This window comes from Dipodomys merriami, unplaced genomic scaffold, assembly GCF_024711535.1.
Source record: "Dipodomys merriami isolate MVZ:Mamm:240054 unplaced genomic scaffold, mDipMer1.0.p SCAF_49, whole genome shotgun sequence".
In the NCBI taxonomy this organism is placed as follows: Eukaryota; Metazoa; Chordata; class Mammalia; order Rodentia; family Heteromyidae; genus Dipodomys; species Dipodomys merriami.
In genome coordinates this window covers 9,233,769-9,243,683 of record NW_027206057.1, presented here as the reverse complement: position 1 = coordinate 9,243,683, position 9,915 = coordinate 9,233,769, and positions in this window count along the sequence as shown.

Below are 9,915 nucleotides of genomic sequence, written 5' to 3'. Positions count from 1 at the left end.
GAGGATTTGCATCTGTCTTCTAGAATGAAATCACCTTATATGGTTTTTTTCTTATACTGTTTACAGTTTTGGTATCAAGGCTATGCTAATCCTTTAAAAATACTTTCTGTTGATGCTGTACTAATTTACTGCCAACTTCGTGACTTAAAGCAACATGGATTTATTGTCTTATAGTTCTCAAGGTCACAAGCCTAAAATGAGAACAAATGTCATCAGGGCAATGGTCACTCCAGAGGATTTGGGAAATAATCTTTTGGTTTCATTTTGCCTTTTCTGTCTTGTAGAGGGTGCCTATATGCTTAGACGCCTGGTTCATGGGCTCCTTCCAGCCAGCCAAGTTCACCTTCCCTGGGAGGTCTCTTTCTTTCCTCACTGGCTCTCCCCCACCATTGCCACTTATGAGGACCCACTTCAATCATCTGGAGTAGTTATCCAGAATAACTTAAGCGCTTTAATCCTCACGTTGGCAAATATCCATGACTAGGACATGAATATCTTTAAGGAGCAATTATTCTTTTGTCACAAAAGGGGAGATCATTTTCCCAACTTTCTTCTTTTGATTTTATCTATGACTGGAATTATTTGTTCTATGAATATCTGATCAAAATGATGTTTAAAGCTGTCTGAGACATTGTGATAGTTTATAAATATACAAATGTGAGTGTGTGTGCATATTTTTCAGAATAGCCACAAAAGTTTTATTATTAAGAACAGAATTATTGCTTTGCGGTATATTTTGGAATACTGGATTTGAATTCAGCGCTGCATATTTGCTAGGCAGAGGTTCTGCTCCTTAAGCCACATCCCTGCCCTGTCTCCTCCCTCCTCCCTCTTCCTCCTCCCTCCTCCCCTTCCTCCTTCTTCTTCTCCTTCTGCTCCTTTTTCTCCTCCTCCTTCTTCTTTTCTCTCCTCCTCCATCTAAATATATATATATATTATAGTCAATTTACAAATTAAAGGAAGAAAAATTACCTCTTACTATGTTAAGTTTTCCCATACCACATTAGTATCAATTATTTGTACAAGGGATTTCATTTTGACATCTCCATGTAGGCATACATTGTGCTTTGATCCGACTCCATTCCTGCATTACTCTTCCTGCTCCTCCCTCTCCCCTTTCTGAAGCCAGTCCCAACAAGCTTCATTGTTCCATTTTCACACATGTACATAAAGTACATGACTGTACTCACCCTCCTTCATCCTCTGTTTGCCTTCCTCCACCCACTGGCGCCCACATCCTGGAAAGGACCTATTTTTCATTCCTGTCATTTGTGTTTTTTCAGTGTATGCTAATTGTTCACTGTGGTATTTCGCACATGAATATACAATACTGTAATCAAATTGTTCTCTTCTGCTCACCCTCCCCACTATTCCCTATTCTTCAACAATTTTCAATGGGTTTTATTTTGCCAGTTTCATTTAACAGATGCAATGTATTTTGGTAGGATCAGATATTGATATTGTGATATATTTCGTGTATCTAGATAAGGAATCTCTCAAAATGTATTAGACCAGTTCTTTCACATTCCATTTTGGTTCTATTTTTCTGGAAGAGGTTGTACATAATGTAGGAGTCTGCTGCTCATCCCTGGCCACAAATTGGGAAACACTCTCCTAAACCTGGGGACAAGGCCCCAGCCTTGGAATGAGAAACCCTCATTTCTGTCCTCAGTTGTGCTGAGTCCATTTGAGCCTCTGGGATAGTCCATCTCCAGCATCATCCTCACTGTTTCCCTTTATTTATCTTTAGAATGGAGGTGTTGCCTGCCACATGTTCTCAAATGGCAGACCTGTAACCATCTCTCATCTTTAGCCCAAGAGGGAAAGTTAGAATTTGCTCCCATAATCCCTCTCCCACTGCCTTTCACTAACTAGCCAAGATGTTTGTTTCATTTTAATGAAGTCTGTGAAAGATGATTCCTGCTTGAAAGCAGCCCTTTCCCTTTCCTTAATGACAGTTCCGGCTTCTGAAAGTAAGCTAAAAAGTTGAAAATTCCCATGTGGTTTTCAGAATGTACAGACAAGCATATGTGCTGTGCTTTCAAAATTTTGTTCTTTATTCGCGGCACTATTGTACACATAAGCAAGAGCAGTCTCAGCCCTTGAAGGCGAGAGCTGCAAGGAAAGTCATCTTCTAACTTCCCATTGTTTTTGCTGTGTGATTATTCCCATTAGGGAAACTGGTAACAACAACATTATACTGGGACAACTGGTCAGCTCAACACCTACATTCTGTTACATTTCTGTGAAAACATGTGTAGCTGTTGCTCCGTGCAGTGCTTGATTTCTGACCATGACACTATAATTTACTTAAAAACAAAACAACACAGGTACTTATTCCTTTTCATGCTTATAGAAATTACATACTGCTAGTCAAAGGTCTTTTAGGCCGATTTATTTGAAAAATTAGGATGAGATTCTAGCCCAGATTGAATAAAAAAAAGCCAGAATTTTGCCTTAAAGTTTGTCCTAGCCTGTCCCTTCCGGAACCTCCTCTCGTCCCTCCTTCTCTAGTTCCTTGCACACAGTGTGGTGGGCTCCAGATGTTTCTCTGGTTGAGTAGGAGTCCTGAGCTCCCATCTAAACAGAGGTTCAGTACAGAGTTCTGATCATCAAGCATGGCTGCCCTTTGTTTTTAAGCCCACAAACGCTTGAAGGGAATTTAATCCTCACATTTCTGATTTGTTTACATTAAATAGTTGTGTTGTGAGAGTGATTTGATGTCTGTGAGACTATTTGAACATTTTAATGATACTCTGCGAAAAACATTTTCACTCAAAATGGGAAATCAGATTTTTGTTATGTGTAAATAAACATAAAATATCAATGAGTTCAAATCTTCCAACCTGAAGACTCTGAATGAAGCTCGGTCTGAAACCATCCATCTATTTTTCATCTGTTTGTCTAAGTAACAATTCCCCCATATAAAAGTAATTCCTTCTTTTGCACATGACTATCCTATCTCTGCAGTCATGTTAGAATTACACAAACATCCAGGTTTGGGGAATAACTCATTCTTCCTTCATTGAGAGCCTATGAATGATGGGTAGACACAAAGGTATCCGCACAAGAATCCATAGCCCATGATCTAGTTATAAGCAAATAATCCATGATACAAGTTGGTAAATCCAACAGCAATACAGTGCTCAGATATTATAGATCATACAAGTCAATCAGTGAGCTGAATAAAGAGTCTGGGGAGTTCTTGAACCTAATAGTAAAGATGTGACATTCTAAGGGAAGGAGAGGGCACTCTATTCCACAACTTCCAGTGTGTGTGTGTGTGTGTGTGTGTGTGTGTGTGTGTGTGTGTGTGTGTGTGTGTGTGTGTGTGTGTGTGTGTGTGTGTGCATGCTCACTTGTATGCATGTGTCTGTCTTAATGGAGCTTCACCAGAGGGAGGATAAAAAATACCAAGCAGTTCATCCTGTCTAGAAAATGAAGTGTAGGTCAAGTGAGCTCAGAAGAGAAATGGGAATCCAATCAAGTTGGTTAACTTGGAAACATTTTATTCTGGATGATAGATAATGTCTGATTTTTAGATTGAGCTCTCTGGCAGCTTCATGAATGATGGACTGAGGAAGGCTGAAGACACCATAGTCAACTTGAGGTCATTGCTGATTCTTCTTCTTGTTCTTTTCTTTTTTCTGTTTTCCCTTCCCTTTCCTTTCCTTTCCTCTTTCTCTTCTGGCTCTTCCTTCTCTCCTTCCTCCCTCCCTCCCTCCATTCCTTCCTTCCTTATTTTTTTCTCACTTGCTCGGCAGGCACTCTACCACGTGCGTTACTCTTCCATCCCTTTTGGCGTCAGTTATTTTTTCAAATAGGACCTTACAACTATGCCCTGTTGACCTAGATTGTGCGCCTTCTGTTTGTGCTTCTTGTGTAGCTGGGATGACAGGCATATCCTATTGTGCTTTTATTGTTTAAGATGGGGCCTTGAATAATGAACCTTCAAAGTTTTGCCTCCTGGTACCTAGGCTTTCAGGGGTAAACAACTTCCAGCCAGAACTCTTCTTAACATTTAAGGTTAATTTAATCTCTGTCTGCATATAATTGAGTCACTGAAAGTCTACAGTGTATCCAGAAATAAGGTGACCCCTCTAGTAATAAAATAAACCAATCTCTCAAGGATAAGAAGCTGCAAAGAGAATCAGGGGTGAAGGTACAGAAGGAGGAGCTACTTAAGCTCATCCTGACTCTTCCTCAAATTCCCAGTGTTTCTCACCAACTCTCCCCCCAGCCCTGACCTTTGTGTTCATCTACCTTTAAGGTTCAGATACAAATAGGGAGGAAAAAATTCCTTGTTCATGTTTCCTCTCCACATAGCCAAGACAGGCGGTGATTTTCAGAAAGAGCTTCATTTTAAAAACACCACCATAGAAAACACAAAAAGAAGAAAGGAAGGAAAACAGCAGAGGAAATACAGAAAGCTGTGAACCAACCATGCTTACCAAATAGAGATTCTTGTGTTCCGTGACAGCCACCATTCCTGGCAGACCCAGAGACTACAATCTGTTTCCCAGAAAACATTTCTTACACTCTCCTTCTTGCACCTTGGGATTCCAGCTCACCAATGTAGGAAAAGCAAGGTACAGTCAGGACCACAGGTCGGCCATCCCAAGTCAGCCAGTGGGGCTCTGGCTCTCCACTGCGTCAATATTTTTGGAAGAAAACAATTTTTTTCCTAGAGACACTTTCTGAGTCCAGGTGTAAAACCTGACTTGAGGTTAAATACCCTGGACTGAGTGTATAGGAATGTGGTACAAGTATTGTCCTAGGGGGGTTGGGGAACACCAGGTCCAACACTCCAGTCATGTCTCTTGCATGACTCTCCTTTCCATCATCCCAGTCGCGCCCAAATCCAGATCTCTTGTTTCTTCCTATGGACATGATTTCATTGGTGTGGTCTACAAATGCAGTGATATTTTTTTCCTTTTTTTGAACTTAGTTCTGATCTGACTGTTTTCCAGATTCATTAAGAATTTTCAATCTGGTGATCCACACCATTCTAAATGCCCAGCCAAATTCTAACTACACACAATCCATACTGCAAGGAGACCACAGTAATTGGTCGAATCATTTGTCAAACATACTTGTCATTATTCAGATGGGTCCTTCCAAGGAAAATATTCTCTTTCTACGATTCAATGGGTTGAAAATCCACTGTGTCCTCAAAAATTTACTCCAGAAGTCAACTAATCCTAGCTACTTAGGAACTGAGGTTCAGAGGAATAATATAAGACTAGCACAATTTAAAAAAAAATTTAAGACCCCATCTCAACTAATAAAGCAGCTGAGTGTGGTTATAGACACCTATCATTCCAGCTCCATAGGAGGAGGATGGTACAGGATAAGACAAGACATTTTGCAAAAATAAGGAAAGAAAGCAAAGGCTAGCAATATGGTTCAAGTGGTAAAGTGCCTGACTATTAAGCACAAAACCATGGGTTCAAAATCTAGTACTGCTATTCATTCCAAAGTTGTTGACTTGGTAAACTCTTTATCTTTGTTTTGGAACTTATATTTCTGTTATGGATCTCAACAGGGTCCATTTCCAATGTTTTTTAAAAAAACATGTATTTCAGCTAAATGCTATGGCTCAAGCCTGTAATTCTAGCTACTTTGGAGGCAGAGATTTTCAGGATGAGATTTAAGGGAAAACCAGGCATAAAAGTCTATGGTACCTCATCTCAATTAGTGGCTGGTTGTGGGTATCGTGTTACATGCCTGTCACTCCAGCTTGCAGTCAAAACACAATAATTGTGTACAGTGACATGCACTTGGAGTTGATAAGTCCAAGTAAGAGGATTGCAGTCCTGGCCAGCCTGGGTATAAAGCAAGACCATAACCTCATATAGAACAAGAAAAAGGAGTTAAGGGCATACATAGCTCAAGTGGCAGAGTACCTGCCTAGCAAGCACAAAGTTCTGGGTTTGGTCCCCAATACTGCCAAAACAAAAGAAGAAAACATTTAACTCCTTCCCATTTAATCCGTTCTCCTTCCCAGGCAAAATGATAGTCATCAAAAGACAGAAATAAAATACCTTACAATGTGGAAGTCAAATAAAAGACTACATAAGAGGATCAGCACTCAGTAGTGCTCCATCAGTGTGCTCAAGCTTTGAAGCAAATCTTGTAGAGTCAGTTGGAACTCAATTTGATCTCAGACTCCTCTACCTTGGGCTATGTTGGTGATCTTGAGAATTACTTAAAAATAAGTAACTTACAGTCTCATCTGTATAAAGGGGTTATGTACGGTGTGCCTTCTTCCTTGTGATTTTATAAGAACAAATAGATAATAGGCTAAACTAGATCACTGACAGAAACTCTCTGAGCCCAATATCTGACACTTACCAATCTCTTCATAAACTGTAATACCATTATGGAACCTGTAAGAGTGCTTTGTACACAAAATCCCATAGGAAAGCTTTGTTTAATAAAGTTGGATCAGAAGCATTGCCTCATGGGAGTGACTTGCTGGAAAGAGCATTGTGAAACTGTCCCTTCACCAATGTACCTCACCATACTTTCCTAGGGAGAGGAGAGGGGAAGAATATGCAACTGTTCTTTGTGTCTTCCTTATCTTTATGGTAGTACTGGGATTTGAATGCGGAGCCTTGAGCTTGCTTGGCAGGTACTCTACCATGTGAGCATGCTTCCAGCCCTTTTTCCTTTAATGACTCCTAAAAACAGGTTCTCATGTTGATGTCAAGGCCAGCTTAGACTTTGTTCTTCCTATTTATACTTCTTGTATATGGCAGACACACACCATTCACATCCAGCTTTTATTAGTTGCTTTCTAACCACAATCTTCCCAATTCTGTGCCTCCCAAGCAGCGGGAATTATAGGTGTGAGTCACCATGTACCACCCAAGTTTTGCTTATTTGAATTTCCATCATTTTGAAGACAACACCAGAGCGACTGCTCTTAGGCCTACCATGTGTATGTATGCACGTATACATGTCTGTGCTCGTAGCTAAACTGATCAAAGTAAAAGATTGAACAGCATTGCTATTACTAATAAGAGTAATAAGATGAAAAAGTGGTAAGGAAAAAAAAAGCTGGTTCTATTGGTATTCTGACAGTATCCACGTAGCTCATTGTAACAATAGGACTACTCCAGAAAGTACCCAGCTTTGCAGGCTGGTTCCAATTTCTGTTCCCAAAACACAGATACACACTGAGTGCAGATATTAACCAGACAGCCAAATGATGGTGTCAGGAAGGAAACTGATCAATTATTTGCAAGTGGGATGTGATACCATCACCAACCTTCCAACCATAGCTGAAATCTAATTCCAGTGGCTGGCTTAGAGGGGAAGTAAAAGTCACATTTTGGAAAAGCTTGATTGATTTTGCATGTTACACTGATTCCAAAAGAGAAAAAAACATTAAAAAAAAAGAAGAAAGAAAAGAAAACCCATCACCACCAACAATCACAAAAATCTCAACAGTTATAAATACGTCTCTAATGGTCTTTCCCTAATTATCAACACCAAGGAGCCCTTGCTCAACTGTTATTTTTAAGGGCCTGCTGGCTTTGTAAATTAAAAAAAATGGCTTTTCATAATTTTGATGACTTTTACAGAATCTTAGCTTGCTTAGCTGTTAAAAGAGATAATTGTGTACCTCATGGTATTAGTTCAAAGGTTAAATTAGATAATAGATGCAGAGGCAAATTTCCATGAAGCTAAATGTATCCCCCTCATTTGTGTGGGCTTTTTTCAAGACTTTGTAAGTTTGGTTGAAAATCATACACACTTTAGAGCCCATTTGGACCTTGTTCCAGCTCTTAGTTGGATGTACAGGGCAGATGCTCAGAAGCAGGGCCAGTTGACAGCTCAACAGAACAGGAAAAAAACAAACAAACCAGTGAGTTGGTTATGTATTTACTAAGTGACAGAATGCCTGGTCCTCAATAAACTGCCAGTGCTTGAAATGAACCTGAGTGAAATATTCGCCAAAAATATTAGTTGGGTGTGACTGAATCTGTTACTTTGTTTAGTGGGGCCAGTGCAATCACTGAATACTGTTCTTAAGGGATTTTTGCCTCTAATAGTAGAATTTCAGGCTAAGCAATCCCAAATAGGTTATGGAGAAACCTAGGCAGGCAATCTTTCAAATCCCACCAGGCTAGCAGCCTACAGGGCCAGCACTGCTCAAGTTTTACAGAGCTGTTGTGAGACCTGGAAGAGACCCAGCTTTGTACATAGTGAGGAGTACAGTACATTCTACCTGAGAGCCTCTGTTCCAACAGTACCATTTCTAATCCTGCCTCCTCCTAGCCTTCTTCCTTCTGTCGTTCTCCTCCCCCATGCATCTTATCTGCCTACTTTTCTTCTACTTGCTCTCTTCCTTTTTTGTGAATCATGATACAAAATTCAACCCAAGATTTTTTTAAAAAGTACTTTATTTTACCCTTTTGGCTGTGATTAAGTTCCGTCCATGGCAAGGACATCACTGTTTCCATGGAAACCAGTACACTCAAAAGCTGAGGAGGAGGATAATGGAGAAAAGTATAAAGAAGGCAAAGAGGTTTGCTATATAGTTGCTTTTCAGCGGAAAACAGAGGAAACAAAATTATGGAACCCAGGGGCTGGAGAAGAATTTACCAAGTCACTAAATCAAATGCCTATCTCCAGAAGAGTGGTAAGGAAATAATTGGGGAGATAATTTTGAAAAACATTTTACTATGTTTTTTATTAAAGGCAATTGTTCAGTGGTTTGTTCAGGTGATGCATAGATGTCTGACATGAGTCCTCTGGCCCAGTTAAAACCTAGAGAGGTAGCCGGCAAGGTGGGCAAGTTGTGCGGCTTTCCCAGAGCAGACACCTCACCTTTTTTACTTTCTTATACTTGAGAGCTATTGTGCCCAGATTTTGCTGTCATTAATACCAAGGGCCTAGCTCCCCAAAATAAAGAACTAAAATCTCTTCCCTTTAAAACATTTTCTCTAGAAAAGAGCATTATTATACCAGGTTCCCGAATTTTATTATAACTAATGGGTTTGTAGTATGGGGCTTGAACTTAGGGCTTCATGCCCTTGCTTAGCCTTTTCTCACATAGCTACCCACTGCACCACTTGAGTCACACCTCCACTTCTGGGCTTTTTGCTGGTTAATGGGAGAAAACAGTCTTGGGGACTTTTCTGCTTGGCCTGGTTTCAAATTGCAATCTTTAGATCTCAGCCTCCTGAGTAGCTAGAATTACAGGCAAGATGCCAGTATCCAAATGTACTAGTTTAAACATATAAATGTTGTAGAAGAACTCTCAGGAACAAATTAATGTTATTTGTGACTATGAACGAAAAGCAAATAGAGTATAATTTTCTGATAGAGGACACTAGCTCCCAGAATCTAGAGATAAAATTATTCAAGATCTTGTGCCTCTGGCATGATAGCACTTAGCACATATTGGGCTCTCTATATTTGTTCACAGGAAATGAAAAGGAACAAGTAGTCAGGTTACACTTCGGTAGTTATTCAGATGATTCAAGTAAAAGAAAAATGAAAAACATTCTGCCCTTAAACTATACAGAGAGCTTCCTTTACTCAGCTATTTATGAGCATAAGATGTCGAAAGGACTGTAATTGACAGGCAGGATTCTGGCATGGTTAGTTCAGCTTAACTTTGGTTCTCTTGGGCCAACACTGTCCCCAGGAATTGCAAGGTAGCTATCAATAGGCAGACTCTGGTTGACCTCTTTTGTGCAATCCCTGCTTATCACTAGGTTGTCTTTGGCAATGAAAATATCCCAAGCTTCAATTTCTCTTACTCAAATGATATGATGATATCTACATCAAGTCCGAGATTAGCTGGGAAAAAGTATATAAACCATTCACTGTGTCCTGACACATAGCAAATGAAAACTCCTTAATAAATCCTGGCTATGATTATTCTGTCACTTTGCCCTT